This window comes from Cupressus sempervirens, chromosome 5 (genome assembly GCF_028749045.1).
Source record: "Cupressus sempervirens isolate cs-2001-9-10 chromosome 5, ASM2874904v1, whole genome shotgun sequence".
Taxonomy (NCBI): Eukaryota; Viridiplantae; Streptophyta; class Pinopsida; order Cupressales; family Cupressaceae; genus Cupressus; species Cupressus sempervirens.
Genome location: NC_143122.1, coordinates 507,956,073 through 507,977,014, shown reverse-complemented (window position 1 = coordinate 507,977,014; position 20,942 = coordinate 507,956,073).

Here is a 20,942-nt window from a genome sequence, read left to right as displayed (position 1 = left end):
TCAATATAGTGATCTATAATGGAGTCACAAGAAAATGGTTTTCAGTGTTGAGACCAAAACTTTTGACTCCATTGTTGGATTTTCTTAAGTTTTGGATATGTTGTTAGTGAACAAAATATGTTTAAAATCAACGATCTAATTTAAGAACCAAGTTTTGATTCAAAAGTTATCAATCTTTGTTATAAATGACAAAGGTTAACATCATATTTTCTTTCTAACCTTAGAATGTCCTATGATGTGATTCTAATTGCTTATGAGTATAGAGTTGACTAATTTGGTGATTTGTAACTCTAGAATGATTTGTTGTTGTGATATTTGAGAGAAGAGTTGAGTTGTTTGGTGATCTATAAACTTACAATGGTTTGTTATGAGATCATATCTAATTCTAATTAAATGCTTGACCAGTTTGATGATCTACAACTTCAAAATGAATTGTGATGAGATTGTAGCTGATTCGTAGACAAATTTTGACTAATTTGGATTACTTCTAATGTCATAATGGCTTTTAATAATATTTTAGTTGATTTAGATTGAAGAGTTGACCAATTCAATGATATGTAACCTTAGGATGGTTTGTTATGAGATTGTAGCTCATCTTAAGTAAAGGGTTGATTGATTTAGTGATCTGTAACCTTAGAAGGAATTGCTATAAAATTTTGGTTGGATCTAATTAAACTTTTTATTAGTTCAACATTCTAAACTAGAGTCAAAGAAAAATGAGTCTCATTGTAGATACCATAACTTTTGATTCCACTATTGAATTTTCCTAAGTTTCAAATATAATGTCAACATACAAAATTTGCCTAAATTTGATAGTCAAATTGAAGAATTCAAGCTTTGATTCAAAGTTGTGAGTCTCCATATACAACTCTATACCAAAATGAAAGAGTTTAAGATCCTTTTTTCTTTCAAACTTTAGAATATCTTGTTATGAGATTCTAGTTGGTCATAAGTTTAATTTGGTTGATTTGGTGATTTGTAACTCTACAATGACTTTTTATGAGATTTGAGTAAATTATGAGTGAAGGGTTGAGTTTTTCAGTGATCTATAACCTAAAAATAATTTATTATGAGATCATACCTAATTTTGATTAAACCTTTAACCAGTTTGATGATTTGCAACTTCAAAAGTTATGATTCTCTATGTACAAGTCTATCCAAAAATGGAACAGTTTAAGATTGTGTTTCCTTTCTAACCTTAGAATGGTTGTTATGAGATTCTAGGTGGTTATGTGTGTAGAGTTGATTGATTTAGTGATTTGAAACTCTAGAATGAATTGTTATAAGATTTTAGTTAATTTTGAGTAATGGGTTGAGTTGTTTGGTGATTTGTAACCACATAATTGTTTGTTATGAGATTGTAACTAATTCCAATTGAATGCTTGATCAGTTTGGTAATCTACAGCTTTAAAATAACTTCTAATGAGATATACTATAGCTAATTTGTAGTTAAATTTTGACCAATTTGATTACTTCTAACACCAGAATGGCTTGTAATAACATTTCTGCATATTTCAAGTGAACGATTGACCAATTCAATGATATATAACCTTAGAATGGCTTGTTATGAGATTGCAGTTCATTCTAAGTGAAGGATTGATTGATTTAGTGATCTGTAATCTCAAAATGACTTGGTATGAAATTTTGGTTGGCTCTGATTGAGTGGTTGATCAATTCAGCAATCTATAATAGATTCACAAAAAAAGGGTCTCGATGTAGAGACCATAATTTTTTATTCCACTATTGGATTTTCCTAAGTTTTAGATATGTTGTTGGGGGCAAAAATGTGTTTGAATTTGATGATCAGATTTAATAACCAAGTTTTGATTCAAAATTTATGAGTCTCCATGTAGGAGTCTATACCAAAATGGCAGAGACTATGATCATTTTTTCTTCCTAACCTTAGTATGCCTTAATTATGAGATTCTAGTTGGTTATGTGTGTAGAGTTGATTGATATGGTGATTTGAAATTTTAAAATAAATTGTTATGACATTTTAGTGAATTGTGAGTGAAGGGTTGAGTTGTTCAGTGAACTATAACCTTAAAATGTTTTGTTTATTAGATCAAAACTAACTATGATTGAATGTTTCACCTATTTGGTGATCTGTAGCTTCAAAATGACATATGTCAAGATTATAGTCAATTCATTGTGAAAGTTTATTTGGATACTTCTAAACTCATAATGACTTGTAATAACATTTCTACACATTTAGAGTTAAGGGTTAACTGATTCAATGATATGTAACCTCAAAATGGATTCTTATGAATACTTGGCTAATTTAGTGATCTACAACTTTTGAATGACTTGCTATGAAATTTTGATAATCTCTGATAGAGCGATTGATAAGGCCAATGAGCTAAATAATAGAGTCATTGAAAAATGGGTCTCGATGTAGAGACCATAACTTTTGATTCCACCATCAGATTTTCCTAAGTTTCATATATGTTGCCGAGGGCCAAAATGTGTCCAAATTTGCTAATTAGATTTAAGAACGAAGTTCTAATTCAAAAGCTATGAGTCTCCATATACAAGTCTACACAAAAATGGTAGAGTTTAAGATCTTATTTTCTTTATAAACTTAGAATGGCATGTTATGAGATTCTAGTTGGTTATGAGTGTAGAGTTGATGTATTTGGTGATTTGCAACCCTTGAAAGAATTGTTATTAGATTTGAGTGAATTTTGAGTGAAGAGTTGAGTTGCTCGGTGATCTGTAACCTCAAAATGGCTTGTTATGAGATTGTACCTAATTATGATTGAACACTTGACCAATTCAGTGATTTGCATCATTAAAATGGAGTGTTATGAGATTGTAGCCAATTTATAGTCAAAGTTTAACCAATCTAGATACTTCTAACCTTAGAATGACTTCTAATATTATTTTGGTTGATTCAAAGAGAAGGGTTGATTGATTCAATGATATCTAACCTCAGCTTCTTATAAGATTGTAGCTTATTTTGAGCAAAGGGTTGATCAATTTGGTGATTTGTAACCTTAGAATGACTTGCTATGAAATTTTGGTTGGCTTTGATTAAATGGTTGATTAGTTTAGGGGTCTATAATGGAGTCACAAAAAATGTGTGTCAGTGTAGAGACCATAACTTTTGATTGCACTATTAGATTTTTCTAAGTTTTAGATATGTTGTTGGGTGGCAAAATGTTCCCAAATCTAAAGGTTAGATTTAAGAACCAAGTTAACCAAGTTATGATTCTCTATGTATGAGTCAATAAAATAAAGGCAAGTTTAAGATCATTTTTTCTTTCTAACATTAGAGTGCTCTATTATGATATTGTAGTTTCTTATGAGTGTAGAGTTGACTTATTCAATGATTTGTGACTCTAGAATTACTTGTTATGAGATTTGAGTGAGTTGTGAGTGAAGGTTTTAGTTGCTAGGTAATCTGTAACCTTAGACTAGTTTGTTATGAGATCTACCTAATTCTGATTGAACAGTTGATTGGTTTAGTGATCAGTAGCTTCAAAATGACTTGTGATGAGATTTGGATACTTCTAACCTTAAAATTGCTTGTAATAACATTTCTACATATTTGAAGTGAAGGGTTGACTGATTCTATGATGTGTAACCTCTAAATGGTTTGTTATGAGATTGTAACTCAGTCTTAAGTGAAACATTGATTGATTCAGTGATATGCAACCTCAGAATGACTTGCTATGAAATTTTTGTTGGTTTTAATTAAATGGTTGATAAATTCAAGGAACTATAATGGAGTCACAAAAAAATGGGTCTCGATGTAGAGATCAGATCTTTTGATTCCACAATTGTTTCCTAAGTTTTAGATATGTTGTTGAGGGAAAAATGTACCCAAATTTGACAATCAAATTTAAGAACCAAGTTTTGATTCATAAGTTATGAGTCTCCATGCACAAGTCTATACAAAAATGGCATAGATTAAAATTGTGTTTGATTTCTAACCTTAGAGTGGCATGTTATGACATTCTAGTTGGTTATGAGTGTAGAGTTGACTTATTCAATGATTTGTAACTCTATAATGATTTGTTATGAGATTTGAGCAAATTGTAAGTGAATGGTTCAATTGTTAGGTGATTTGTAACCTTAGAATAATTTGTTATGAGATCATACTTAGCACTAGGAAGATTTTCAAACCCCATCTAGCACTTAGAAGATGTCATTTCTTTAGGTGCAAACCCTACTTAGCACTAGGATGCTTTTCATTGTGCACTTGGATGGAAGGTTTCCAAACCCCATTGCTTGGTTGGTTCAAACCCCACTTAGCACTAGGAAGATTTTTAAACCCCAACTAACACTTAGAATATTTCATTTCTTTAGGTGCAAACCCCACTTAGCACTACTAGGATGCTTTTCATCATGCACTTGGATGGGAGATTTTCAAACCCCACTTTGCACTAGGAAGATTTCATTGCTTTAGGTGCAAACCCCCACTTAGTGTGCTAGGATGGTTTTCATTGCCCACTTGGATGGAATTGAAGTTTGGCCCAATAGGTTCAAAAACTTGAGTTTAGTAGTTATTAATAGATTTCATCACACTCTCAAAAATTTTGGAAAAATGGGAACTTGGTTTTTTAATAGTGCAATTTGGGTGGAATTGCACTTCATCGGGGCTTTAGCACTTGGAAGATTTGTTGCCCTTGGTAGAATGCAGAAACTAAAACCCCACCTGCATCAAAGTCAAAAAGGTATTTACAAATTGAGGTGATAAATGGCTAAATTTTATTGGATTGTGGTAGCAAGGCCACTCTACCACTTACAATACTCGTCACTTATTTAAGTCCTATGTAAAAGATTCTTCTTACTGACCACTTGAAATTAATATCAAAGGTTGTTCCAAATAGGCTAATGTGCCAGTTGGAGATCACCAATGACACAGGCCCCTAGGAATGCAAGTTCACCCCTGCTACATGAGCTGACTTGGAAAGTCAACTTGGTGATTTGGAACTTCAAAATGATTTGTGATAAGATTGTAGCCTACTCATAGTCAAAGTTTGACTAATTTGATTACTTTTAACCTCAAAATGGCTTGTAAAAACATTTCAATTGATTCAGAGTGAAGGGTTGACTGATTCGATGATTGTAACCTTAGAATGACTTGTTATGAAATTTTGGTAGGCTCTAATTGAATGGTTGATCAGTTTAGCAATCTAAAATGGAGACATAGAAAAATGAGTTTTGATGTAGAGACCATAACTTTTGGATATTCCTAAGTTTTGGATATATTTTTGGGGAAAAAAATGTGCCTAAATCTAATGGTTAAATTTAAGAACCAAGTTTTCATTCAAAATTTATGTGTCTCCATGTACAAGTCTATACAAAGAGTTGTAGTTGTTAGTTGATCTATAACTTCATAATGGTTTGTTATGAGATTGTACCTACTTTTGATTGAATGATTGACAAGTTCAATGATTTGCAGCTTCAAAATGACTTGTGATGAGATTGTAGTTGATTCATAGTCGAAGTTTAACCAACTTTGATACTTCTAACCTCGAAATGGCTTGTAAAAAAATTGTGGTTGATTCAAAGTAAATGGTTGATTGATTGGATGATATGTAACCTCAGAATAGCTTGTTATGAGATTATAGCTCTGAGCATGAATTTTTGGTCAGCTCTAATTAAACAGTCAGATTTAAGATCCAAGTTCTGATTGAAAAGTTATTTGTCTCCATGTGCAAGTCTATACAAAAATGGCAGAGTTTAAGATTGTGTTTTATTTCTAATCTTAGAATGGCCTGTTATGAGATTCTAGTTGGTTATGAGTGTAGAGTTCATTGATTCAGTGATTTGTAACTCTAGAATTACTTTTTATGAGATTTGAGCAAATTGAGAGTCAAATGTTGAGTTGTTTGGTGAGTTGTAACGTCAGAATGGTTTGTTATGAGATCATACCTAATTCTGATAGAATATTTAACTTGTTTAGTGATCTACAACTTCAAAATGACTTGTGATGAGATTGTAGCCAAATTCATTGTCAAAATTTGACCGATTTGGACACTTCTAACCTCAAACTTGATTCAGAGTGAAGGTTTGACCGATTTGATGATATGTAACTTCAGAATGGCTTGTTATGATATTGCAGCTCATTCTGAGCAAAAGATTGGCTGATTTGATGATTTGCAACCTCTAAATGACTTTCTATGAAATCTATGTCATCTTTGATTGAATGATTGATCAATTCAGTGATTTATAAGGGAGTAACAAAAAAATGGTTCTTAGTAAGAGACCATAACTTTTGATTCCACCTTTGGATTTTTGTAAGTTTTGGATATGTTATTGGGGGGAAAAATTTGCTCAAATTTGATGGTCAGATTTAAGAACCAAGTTCTGATTCAAAACTTATGAGCCTTTGTGTTATAAAATTCTAGTTGGTTATGAGTATAGAGTTGACTAATTCAGTGATTTGTAACTCTAGAATGACTTTTTTATGAGATTTGGACAAATTGTGAGTGAAGGGTTGAGTTGTTTTATCTATAACCTCAAAATGGTATGATGAGATTGTACCTAATTCTAAGTGAACACTTGATTGGTTCGGTGATCTACAACTTCAAAATAACTTGTGAATGAATTTTTATAAAATTATAACTCATTATGAGTGAAGGGTTGACTGAATCAATGATCTACAACCTTAGAATGACTTACTATGAAATTTTGGTCAACTCTGATTGAATTATCAATAAGTTTACTGATCTATAATGGAGTCGCATAAAAATGCCTCTCTGTATAGAGACCAAAAGTTTTGATACCACTGTTGGATTTTTCTAAGTTTTAGATATGTTGTTGAGGGTAAAATATGCTAAAATTTGATGGTCAGATTTAAGAAGCAAGTTCTGATACAAAAGTTATGAGTCCAATGTACAAGTTACAAGTCTCCATATACAAGCCTAATTCTGATTGAATTGTTAAATGGTTCAGTGATCTACAGCTTCAAAATGACTTGCGATGAGATTGTAGACAATGCATTATCAATATTTGACTAATTTGGATACTTCTAACTTCATAATGGCTTGTAATAATATTTTAGTTGATTTGAATTGAAGGATTGACCAATTTAATGATATGTAATCTCATAAATAATTGTTGGGGGGTGAAATTTGCCCAAATTCGATGGTTAGATTTAAGAAAAAAGTTTATATTCAAAAGTTATGAGTCTCTCTTTTTGAGATTGTATTTTCTTTTTAACCTTACAATGGTCTTTTATGAAATTCTAATTGGTTATGTGTTAGTGTTGGTTGATTCAGTCATTTTTAAATTTGGAATAACTGGTTATGTGATTTGAGCAAATTGTAAGTGAAGAGTTGAGTTGTTCAGCGATTTGTAACATTAGAATGGTTTGTTATGAGATCGTACCTAATTTTGATTGAATGATTGACCAATTTGGTGATCTACAACTTTAAAATGATTTGTGATGAGATTGAAGCTGATTCATAGTCAAATTTTCACCGATTTGGATACTTGTAGCCTTAGAATGGCTTGGAATAACCTTTCTGTGCATTCAGATTGAAGGGTTGATCGATTCGATGACATGTAACTTCAAAATGGCTTGTTATGAGATTGTAGTTCATTTTTAGCAAAGGGCTAACCGAATTGGTGATTTATAACCTCAGAATGACTTGCTATGAAATTTTGGTCATCTCTTATTGAACACTCAATAAGTTTAATGATCTATAATAGAGAAATAAAAAAATGGGTGTTGGTGTACAGACCAAAACTTTTGATACCACTGTTGGAATTTCCTAAGTTTCAGATATTTTGTTGTGGGGTGAAATGTGCCTAAATCTAATGGTTAGATTTAAGAACCATGTTCTGATTCAAAAGTTATGAATCTCCATGTAGTTTATAGAAAAATGGCAAAGTTTAAGATTGTGACTTCTTTCTAACCTTAAAATGGTTTGTTATTTGATTCTAGTTGGTTATACGTGTAAAATAGACTCATTTAGTGATTTGAAATTCTAGAATGACTTGTTATAAGATTTGAGTAAATTGTGAGTGAAGGGTTGAGTTGTTCAGTGATTTGTAACCTTAGAGTGGTTTGTTATGAGATCGTACATAATTTTGAATGAATGGTTGACCAGTTTAGTGATCTATAGCCTCAAAAAGACTTGTGATGAGATTGTAGCCAATTCTAAGTCAAAGTTTGATTGATTTGGATACCTCTAACCTTAGAATGGATTATAATAACATTTATGCTCATTTGGAGTGAAGGGTTGATTTATTTGATGATATGTAACCTCAAAATGGATTGTTATGGGATCGTATCTCATTCTGAGTGAAGAGATGATAGATTCGATAATCTACAACCTTAGAATGAATTGTTATGAAATTTTAGTCAGAGTTGATTGAATAGTTGCTTAATTCAGTGATCTATTAATGGCTTCACACAAAAATGGGTCTTAGTGTAGAGACCATAATATTTTATTGCACCGTTGAATTTTTTATTCCACCATTGAATTTTCCTATGTTAGGAGGCAAAATGTGCCCAAAGTCGATCGTTAAATTTAAGAACCAAGTTCTGATTCAAAACTTGAATCTCTATGTTATGAAATTCTAGTTGGTTATGAGTGTAGAGTTGACTGATTAGGTGATTTTTAACTCTAGAATGAATTTTTATGAGATTTGAGTGACTTGTGAGTAAAGGGTTGAGTTGTTTGGTGAACACTTGATCGGTTCAGTGATCTACAGCTTCAAAATGACTTGTGAAGAGATTCTAGACAATTCATTATCAAAGTTTGACCAATTTGGATACTTCTAACCTCATAATGGCTTGTAATAACATTTTTGAACTTTTGAAGTGAAGGGTTACTCGATTTGATGAGATGTAACATCAAAATAGCTTATTATGAGATTAGTTCATTTTGAATAAAGTTGACCAATTTGGTAATCTGTTATAAAATTTTGGTTAGCTTTGATTGAAAGGTTGATCAGTTGAACGATCTATAATGCAGTCTCAAAAAATGGGTCTCGATGTAGAGACCATAAATTACGATTCCATCATTGGATTTTCCTAAGTTTCAAATATTTTGTTTGGTGGTGAAATGTACTGAAAGGTGAAATTCAAGAACCAAGTTCTAATTCAAAAGTTATGAGTCTCCATATAAAAGTTTACACAAAAATTGTAGTATTTAAGATTGTGTTTTGCTTCTAACCTTAAAATGGCCCGTAATGAGATTTTAGTTGGTTATGACTATAGAGTTGACTAATTAGGTGATTTGTAACTCTATAATGACTTGTTATGAGATTTGAGAAAACTGTAAGTGAAGGATTTATTTGTTTGGTGGTTTGTATCCTAAAAATGGTTTTATTATAAGATTGTACTTAAGTTTGATTGAAAACTTGACTAGTTCATTGATCTACAACCTCAAAATGACTTGTTATGAGATATAGCTGATTCATAGTGAAAGTTTGACCAATTTGGATGCTTCTAATCTCATAATGGCTCGTAATAATATTTCTTCACATTGGGAGTGAATAGTTGATCAGTTTGATGATATGTAAACTCATAAGGGCTTGTTATGAGATTATAGCTCTTTCTAAGTGAAGGATTCATCAATTTGGTCATTTGCAATATCAAAATAACTTTCTATGAAATTTTGGTTAGCTTTAATTAAACAGTTGATCAGTTCATCAATCTTTAATGGAGTCATAAAAAAATATGTCTTAGTGTAGAGACCATAACTTTTGAATCCACTATTGGATTTTCCTAAGTTTTCAATATGTTTTTGGGGGTAAAATGTGCCCAAATCTGACAGCCATATTTAAGAACCAAATTATGAGTCTTTCTGTACAACTCTATATAGAAATGGAATAGTTTAAGATCATGTTTTCTTTCTAACCTTAGAAAGGCCTGTTATGAGCTTCTAGTTGGTTGAGTGTAGAGTTGACTAATACAATGATTTGTAACTCTAGAATGACTTGTTATAATTTTTAAGTGAATTTTGAGTTGTTCAGTGCTTTGTAACCTTTGAATAGTTTTTTATGAGATCATACCTAATTTTGATTAAATGCTTAACTGGTTGGTGATCTACAACTTCAAAATACCCTACAATGAGATTGTAGCTGATGTATAGTCATAGTTTGACTAATTTGGATGCTTCTAACCTTAGAATGGCTTGCAACAACATTTCTATATATTTGGAGTGAAGGGTTGACCAATTCAATGATATGTAACCTCATAATGGCTTGTTATGAGATTGCAGCTCATTCTGAGCGAATGGTGGACCAATTTGATGATTAGAACCTTAGTATAACTTGCTATAAAATTTAGGCCAGCTCTAATTGAACGGTTGATCAGTTTTAGATTTTTTTTTACGTGAAATGTAACCAAATTCAACAGTGAGATTTAAGAACTAAGTTTTGATTCAAAATTTATGAGTCTTCATGTACAAATCTATATAAAAATAATAGAGTTTCAAATTGTGTTTCCTTTCTAACCTTAGAATGGCATGTTATGAGATTTTAATTAGTTTTGAGTGTAGAGTTGATTGATTTGATTTATAACTTTGAATGACTTGTTATGATAGTTGAGCAAATTGTGAGTGAAGGGTTAACATGTTCAATGATTTGTAGCCTCAAAATGGCTTCTTTCTATGAGATCATAGCTAATTCTAATTAAACACTTCACTGGTTTGGTGATATGCAACTTCAAAATTACTTGTCATGAGATTGCAGCCAGTTCATGGTTAAAGTTTGACCAATTTGGATACTTCTAACCTCATAATGCATTGTCATAACATTTCTACACATTTAGAGTGAAGGGTTGACCAATTCAATTATATGTAACCTCAAAATGGCTTTTATGAGATTGTAGCTCATTTTGACTGAAGGGTTGACCAATTTAGAGATTTGCAACCTTAGAATGACTTGCTATAAAATTTTGGTTAGCTTTGATTGAATAGTTGATCAGTTTAGTGCTTTATAATAGATTCACAAAAAAAATGGGTCTCAGTGTAGAGACCATATCTTCTTATTCTATCATTGGATTTTCGTATGTTTTAGATATGTTGTTGGTGTGAAAAATGTTCCCAAATATGATGGTCAAATTTAAGAACCAAGTTCTTACTAAAAATTTTTGAGTCTCTGTGTACAAGTCTATAAAAAAATGGCAAAGTTTAAGATTGTATTTTCTTTCTAACCTTAGATTGGCTTGTTATGAGATTCTAGTTGGCTATGAGTGTTGAGTTGACTATTTTAGTGATTTTAGACTCTAGAATCACTTGTTATGAGATTTGTACAAATTATGTGTGAATGGTTGAGTTGTTCATTAATTTTTAATCTTAGAATGGTTTTTATTGAGATCATAGCTAATTCTAAATGAATGCTTGACCATTTTGGTAATCTGCAACTTCAAAATGAGTTATGATGAGATTGTAGCATACTCCTTTGGATACTCCTCACCTTAGGAATGCCTTGTAATATAACATTTGTATGCATTTAGAGTGAAGGGTTGACCAATTTGATGATATGTAACCTCAGAATGGCTTATTATGAGATTGTAGCTTATTCTAAGTGAAGGGTTTACTAATTTGGTCAACTACAATGTCTGAATGACTTTCTATAAAATTTTGGTCTGCTCTAATTGAACAATTTATCAATTGAATTATCTATAATTGAGTCACAGAAAAATGGGTCTCATTATAGAGACCATAACTTTTTGAATCCACTATTGGATTTTCCCATGTTTTCAATATGTTGTTGGGGGGCCTATTATGAGATTTTAGGTTGTTATGAGTGTAGAGCTGACTAATATGCTGATATGTAACTCTAGAATGACATGTTATAATTTTTGAGCAAATTTTGAGTTAAGGGTTGAGTTGCTCAGTGATCTATAACCTCAGAATGGTTTGTTATGAGATTGTACATAATTTTGATTAAACAGTTAACTGGTACAGTGATTTGAAGCTTCAAAATAAGTTATGATAATATTGTAGTCAATTCATAGTCAAAGTTTGACCAATTTGGATGCTTCTAACCTTAGAATGGCTTGTAATAACATTTCTATGCATTCAAAGTGAAGAGTTGACTGATTCGATAATATGTAACCTCAAAGTGACTGGTTATGAGATTGTAGCTCATTTTGAGCAAATGGTGGACTAATTTAGTTATCTATAATGTTAGCATGACTTGCTATGAAATTTTGGTCAGCTCTAATTGAACAGTTGATCAGCTATAGTCATAGAAAAATAATTCTCAGTGTAGAGACCATAATACTTTTGATTCCACTGATAAATTTTCCTAAGTTTTAGATATGTTGTTTGGTGATGAAATGTGCCTGAATTTGACTATTAGATTTAAGAACTAAGTTTTGATTCAAAAGTTATGAGTCTTCATGTACAATTCTATAAACAATTAGTAGAGTTTGAGATCGTGTTTCCTTTCTGACCTTACACAATGGCTTGTTCTGATATTCCAATTGGTTATGAGTGTAGAGATTACTGATTTGATAATTTGTAACTCTAGAATGACTTGTTATGATATTTGAGAGAATTGTGGGTGAAGGGTTGAGTTGTTTAGTGATTTATAACCTCAAAATGTCTTTCTATGAGATCATAGCTAATTCTAAATTAATGTTTCACCGGTTTGGTGATCAACAGCTTCAAAATGACTTTTCATGAGATTTTAGTTGATTCATAGTAAAAATTTGACCAATTGGATACTTCTAACCTTATAATGGCTTGTAATAAAATTTTTGCACATTTAGAGTATTGAAGGGTTGACCAATTCCATGATATGTAACCTCAAAATGGCTTGTTATGAGATTGTAGCTTATTTTGAGTGAAGGGTTGACCAATTCCATGATATGTAACCTCAGAATGGCTTTTTATGAGATTGTAGCTAATTTTGAGTGAAGGGTTGACCAATTTGGTGATCTACAATATTAGAATGAGTTGATATAAAATTTTGGTGGGCTCTGATTGAATGGTTGATCTATTTAGTGGTCTATAATAGAGTTATAGAAAAATGGGTCTCGGTGTAGAGACCATAACTTCTTATTCCATCATTGGATTTTTCTAAGTTATCTATATGTTGTTGTGGTGCAAAATGTGCCCAAATCTTATGGTCATAAATAAGAACTAAGTTCTGAGTCTCTATGTACAAGTTTATAAAAAAATGGAAGAGTTTAAGATCATATTTTCGTTCTAACCTTAGATTGACCTGTTATGAGATTCTAGTTGGTTATGAGTGTAGAGTTGACTGATTCAATGATTTTAAACTCTAGAATGACTTGTAATGAGATTTAAATGAATTGTGTGTGAACGGTTGAGTTGTTTGGTGATTTTTAATCTTAGAATGGTTTGTTATGAGATCATACTAATTCTAATTGAACTCTTGACTGTTTCGATGATCTGCAACTTCAAAATGACTTGTAATGAGATTGTAGCATATTCATAATTAAATTTTAACTGAGTTGGATACTTCTAAGTGAAGGGTTGACCAATAACCTCTGGATAACCTGCTATGAAATTTTGGTCAGCTTTAATTGAATGGTTGATCAGTTCATTGATCTATAATGGAGTCACAGAAAAAAGGGGTCTCGATATAGAGACCATAACTTTTGATTCCATAGTTGGATTTTTCTAAATTTTGCATATGTTGTTCGGGGGTGAAATGTGCCCAAATCTAATTGTCAAATTTAAGAACCAAGTTTTAATTGAAAAGTATACAAAAAATGATAGAGTTTAAGATCATGTTTTCTTTCTAACCTTAGAATGGCTTGATATGAGATTCTAGTCGATTATGAATGTAGAGTCGATTGATTTGGTGATTTGTAACTCTAAGATGACTTGTTATGATATTTGAGCAAATTTAGGCAAGCTCTTGTTGAGTAGTTTATCACTATATCAATCTATAATGCAACCACAGAAAATGGGTCTCGATGTAGAGACTATAACTTTCTATTCCACTGTTGGATTTTTTTAAGTTTCAAATATGTTGTTGGGGGCAAAATGTGTCCAAAGCCAATTGTCAGATTTGAGAACCAAGCTTTTTTTTTCAAAAGTTATGAGTCTCTGTGCTAAAGTCTATACAAAAATGATAGAGTTTAAGATTGTGTTTTGTTTCTAACCTTTGAATGTCTTGTAATAACATTTCTACACATTAGGAGTGAATGGTTGACTGATTCAATGATATGTAACCTCATATTGGCCTGTTATGAGATTCTATTTGGTTATGAGTGTAGAATTGACTGATTAAGTGATTTTTATGTCTAGAATGACTTGTTATGAGATTTGAGTGCATTATGACTGAAGGGTTGAGTTGTTTAGTTATTTGTAACCTTAGAATGGTTTTCTATAAGATCATACCTAATCTCGATTGAGCTATTGACTGATTTAGTGATTCCATGTACAAGCTAATTGATTCGATGATTTGTAACTCTATAATAACTTGTTATGATGTTTGACTTGTGAGTGAAGGGTTGATTTGTTCAATGATCTGTAATGTCAAAATGGTTTTTTATGAGACATACCTATTCTAATTAAACAATCGATTGATTGATTTTTTCATGTTCTCTTTTCTCTCTAGCATCCTGATGATGGATCATGTAGTATGATCCGAAACGTTGATGTAAAAAAATTATACACAATCAAATCCAGAAATTTGACAGCACAGGTTTATAACAACTTATGATGAGATTGTAGCCAATTCATAATCAAATTTTGACTTATTTGCCAAATTCTTACCTAAAAATAGTTTGTAATAACATTTTAGTTTACTCTGAGTGAATGAAGGTTGACTAATTTGATGATTTGTAACCTCAAAATGGCTTGTTATGAGATAGAAGTTCATTATGAGGGAAATGTTGACCAAATCAATGATTTGTAACCTTTGAATGACTTGCTATGAAATTTTGGTCATCTATAATTGAACAATTGATCAATTCATTGATCTATAATAGAGTTAGAGAAAAATGGGTCTCAGTGTAGAGATCCTTAACTTTTGATTCATTGTTGGCTTTTCCTAAGTTTTGGATATGTTGTTGGGGAAAAATGAACCCAAAATCAATGGTTAGATTTATGAACCAAGTTCTTAGTAAAAAATTATGAGTCTCTATGCACAAGTCTATACAAGATGGCAGAGTTTGAGACCACATTTTCTTTCTATCCTTAGCATTATGGCCTGTTATGGATTCTAGCTAATTATGATTGTTGAGTTGATTGATTTGGTAATTTATAACTCTAGAATGACTTGTCATGAGATTTGAGTTAATTGTGAGTGAAGGGTTGACTTGTATGGTGATTTGTAACCTCAAAATGGGTTGTTATGAGATTGTATCTAATTCTGATTAAATGGTTGATCGGATTGGTGATTTGTAACTTCAAAATGACTTATGATGAGATTATAAACTCTAACACAAATCCTATATCGTAAACCCTAAACCCTAATTCATTTAATCCTATACCCTAGTCCTATTGACCTAAATTCTAAACCCTAAACCTCAAACACTAAATTGTAACCTTGTAACCCTTTACCCTAAACCTAAAATGCTAAAGCACAAACCCTAAACCCTAAAGTATAACCCTAAATTCTAAACCCTAAACCCCAAAAGCTAAATCTCAAACCCTAAACTCATAACCCTAAAGCCTAAACAACAACCTTAAATCATAAACAATAAACCCTTACCCTAAACCCTAAACCCTAAATACTAAACCCTAAATCGTAATCATATAACCCTAAACCTTAAATCCTAATTTGTAATTCTTAAACACAAAATCTTACCTATAAACCTATACCCTAAACCCTAACCTTCTAACTTATACCCTAAACCCTAACTATGAAAGCATAAACCTAAACACTAAAATGTAAAAGCTAAACCCTAAACTCAATTCTAAACCCTAAAATTATCCAAAAAGCTAAAAGCTAAACCCTAAACTCATAACCCTAAAGTCTAAGCAAAAATAATTAATCATAATCTATAAACACTTTACTCAAAACCCTAAACCCTAAACACTAAACCCTAAACCCTAATCTTATAACCCTAAACCCTAAACCCTAATCCTTAAAACCTAAATCCTAAAACATAAATTCTAAATTGTAACTCCAATACCATAAACTAAAAACTCTAAAACATAAACCTTATACCTTAAACCCTAATAAATTCATTAATCCTATACACTAAATTTGTAGACCTAAACCCCAAACCCTAAACACTAAATCATAACCTTGTAACCTTATACACTAAACCTAAAATGCTATAGTGTAAACCCTAAACCTTAAAGTGCAACCGTAAAGTTTATATCCTAAATTCTAAATACTAAACTTGAAACTTTTAACTACTTAAAATTAAACTATAATCGTTAAACCCTAAACCATTAATTCTAAACCCTAAATACTAAAGACTAAACTTATGCCCTGTAACATTGTACCATAAACCATGACTATGAAAGCGTAAACCCTAAACCCTAAATTGCATATCCTACACTCGTAACCCTAAAGCCTAAACAACAATAATAAATTGTAAACCATAAACACTTTACACTAAACACTAAATGATAGATACTAAACCTAAACTCTAATCCTATAACCATAAACTCTAAACCCTAATCCTTGCACCCTAACCCTAAACCTTAAATCCTAAGCCCTAAACCCTGATTCTTCATCCCTAAATGCTATAAACCTTAAACCCTAAACCCTAAAATGTAAACTCTAATCCTTAAAATATAAACCCTAAAACATTAAAACTAAATGATAAATCAAATACCCTAAATTGTAATACTCTAAAACCTAAAGCCGTAACCACAAACTCTAAACCATAAACCATAAATAATAAACTTGTTATTCTAAACCTTAAATCATAAACCCTAATCCTTAAACTTGTAACCCTAAACCTTATATTCTAAAACCTAAACCTTCAACCCTAAACCCTAATACCTAAACTCTAAAACCTAAATCTTCAACCTTAAATCCTAAACCCTAAACCTTAAACCCTAAACACTAAAATCCTTAAACCCTAAACACTAATTTTTAAACCATAAACCCAAAAGCTAAACCTTTAACCCCAAACTCTAAAATCTAAAACTGAAATCGTAAATCCTATACACTAAACCCTAAACCTTAAAACCTTAAACCATTATCTCTAATGTCTAAACCCTAAACCCTAAACCTAAACCTTAATCCCTAAACCATAAAACCCAAACCACTAATCCTAAACCCTAAACCTTAAAAATAACCTTGTAATCTTACCCTAAACCCTAAATTTTAAAGCATAAACCCTAAACCATAAATACTAAATCCTAAACCCTAAACCTAAACCCTAATCGTTAAACCCTAAACTATAAACCTTAAACCCTAGATCATAAATCCTAAACACTAAATACTAAAGCCTAAAACCTAAACCTAAATTGTAAATCAAATACCATAAACTATAAATTGTAAACTCTAAGACATAAACCTTATACCCTAGACCCTAATCCGTTAATCCTATAACCTAAACTGTAAACACTAAACATGTAGTAGACCTAAACCCTAAACCCTAAACCCTTAACACTAAGCCCTAATTCATAAACCTTAAACCCCTAATCCTTAAACTATAAACCCTAAAACATAAAACTTAAATCGTAAATCCTATATTCTGAACTATAAATTATAAACCCTTAACCCTCAACTTTAAACCCTAAACCCTAATCATTAAACATTAAACCCTAAAACATTAAACCTAAATAGTAAATCCTATACCCTAAATTAAAAATCATAAACCCTAAACCATAAAACATAAAGTGTAAACTCTAAACTTGTAACCTTATACACTAAACCCTATACTATAATCCCTAAATTGATTACCTTCAACCCTAAAGTTGTAACCCCAAACTCTAAACCATAAATAATAAACCTTAAACCTATTATAAACCTTAAATTCTATACCTAAAATCATAAACCCCAATCCCTGAACCTAAACCTATAACCCTAAATCCCAATCCCTAAACTTGTAACACTAAATCCTAAACCTTAAACCCTAAACCCTAATTCTTAAACCCTAAACACTGAACTCTAAACCTTAAACCCTAAACCCTAACCATTAAACCCTAAACCCTAAAATCTAAAACCTAAAACCCAAATTCCCTAATCAGTTAGTCTTATAACCTGATCCTTAAACCCTAAACCAAAAACACAAAAGATGTAACCCTGATCCCTAAACCTTAAACCCTCAACTTGTAAACAAGCTCTAAACCACTTAACCATAATCCTTGAAACCTAAACCCTAAAACTCTAAGCCTTAAAACCCTGATCCTAAAACCCCAAAACCCTAAAATCATAAAACCTAAAACCCTAAACCCTAAACTTGTAACCTTAAACACTAAAAACCCTACACTGCAATCCCTAAATTGATTACCTTCAATACTAAAGTTGTAACCCCAGACTCTAAACCATAAATAATAAACCTTAAACCCATTATTATGTACCTTAAATCATAAATTGTAATCCCTGAACCTAAACCCTAAACCCTAAATCCCAATCCCTAAACGTGTAACCCTAAACTCTAAACCTTAAACTTTAAACCCTAAACCCTAATTCTAAAACCCTAAACCCTAAACTATGAACCTTAAACCCTAAACCCTAAAACCTAAAATCAAAATTCCTTAATTTGTTAGACATCGACTAATACTTAAACCATAAACCCTAAACCCAAAAAATGTAACCCTAATCCCTAAACCTTAAACCCTCAACTTGTAAACCTAAACTCTAAACCCCTTAACCATAATCCTTAAAACCTACACCCTAAACCTATAAACCTAAACCCTTAACCCTAAAACTTTAAACCTTAAAACCCTAAATCCTTAAACCCTTAAACCTTTAAACCCTAAACCCTATACCCTATACCCTATACCATATACGCTAAACGCAAAACTATAAACTGTAAACCATAAATACTAATCTCTAAAACCTAAACCCTAATCTAAAGCCCTAAACCCTAAACCCTAATCCTTAACCCTAAACCCTAAACCTAATTCATCAACCTTAAACCCTAAGCACTAATCCTTAAACCCTAAAACATAAAACCTAAATTGTAAATCTTATAACCTAAACTGTAAATCTAAACCCTTAAACCCTAAAACTTAAACCATAAACCCTAAATTATAAACCCTAAACCCTAAACCTTAATCCTTAAATGCTAAACCCTAAAACAAAAATCAAATCCTATACTCTAAACCCTAATTTTTAAAAATTATACCCTAAATCTTGAATCCCAATATGTAGATCTGAACCCTAACATTGAATTCTAACCCTATAACCCTATACCCTAAACCCAAAATGCTAAAGTGTAAACCCTAAACCATAAAATGGAACCCTAAATTCTATACCCTAAACCATAAACTTGAAATACCCTACACTTTAAACCCTAAACCCTAAACCCTAAACCTTAAACCCTAAACAATAAACCCTAAATCCTAAACCCACAAATGTAAACCTTAAAACCTAAACCCTATAACCTGAATAAAAAATCCAATGCCTTAAACTATAAATTGTAAACACTAAAACTTAAACCCTATACCCTATACCTAAATTTATAGACCTAAACCCTAAACCTTAATCCTTAAACCCTAAACCCTAAAACCTAAAAATCCAAATCGTAAATCATATACCTTAAAAAGTAAATTGTAAACTCTAAAACATAAATTGTACACCCTATTCCCTAATCTGTTAGTCCTATACCCTAAACCCTAAACTCTAAACCTATAACCCTAAATCACAATCCCTAAACCTCTAAGCCTAAACCCTAAACCTTAAACTCTAAACTCTAAACCTGTAAACCTAAACCCTAAATCCTAAACCTTTAACTCTATACCCTAAATGCTAACTACAAAATTGTAAACCATAAACCCTAAAGCGTAACCCGAGATTTTAAACCCTAAAGGCTATAAATCCTAAACCCTAAAGCATAACCAAATTCTAAATTGTAAACCATAAAGCTTAAACCTTAAACCATAAATTCTACACCCTAAACCTTAAACTCTAATCATTACACCCTAAACCTTAAACCATAAATTCTACACCCTAAACCTTAAACTCTAATCATTACACCCTTAACCTTAAACCATAAACCCTAATTCTTTAACCTTAAACCCTAAACCTTAAACCATAAACCCTAATTCTTTAACCCTAAACCCTAAACCTTAAACCTTAATCCCTAAACCCTAAACCCTAAACATTAATCCTTAAACACTAAACCCTAAAACATAAAACCTAAATTGTAAATCCTATACCCTAAACTGTAAATTATAAACCCTAAATCTTATACTCTAAACCCTAAAAGCTAAAGTATAAAACCTAAACCCTAAATTATAACCCTAAAACCATAATTCCCAAACTTTTGACGTTAAACCCTAAACTCTAAAGTTGTAACCCCAAACCCTAAATCCTAAACCCTAAACTTCTTATTCTAAACTTGAAAACATAAACCCGAATCCTTGAACTATAAACTGTTAACCCTAAACTCAACACCCTAATCCTATAACCCTAAATCCTAATCCCTAAACCCTAACCTAAAAATCCTAGACCATAAACCCTAAACCTTAAACCTAAACCGTAAACCTTAAATCCTAATTATTAAACCTATAACCCAGGCCCGTTTGGTTGCCAGAATATAATAGGAATAGGAATGGAAAATTAGAATTCATTTTTTTTCTTCAATTGGTTTGCAGAATGGGAATGGAGAATAGGAATATATCCTAAACCCTAAACACTAAACCTTGAACCCTATACCCTATTTCTACAACACTAAACCCTAAACTCTAAAACCTAAAACCCAACTTGTAAATCCTATACTCTAAACCATAAACCTATAACTCTAAATCATAATCCCTAAATCCTTAACCCTAAAACCTAAACCTTAAACCCTAAACAATAAACCATAAAGCATAAACCATTTAGGCTTTGATGATTATGATTTAAAGTTTAAGGTTTAAGGTTTTATGTTTTAGGGTTTAGGGTTATAGGTTTATAGATTAGGATTAAAT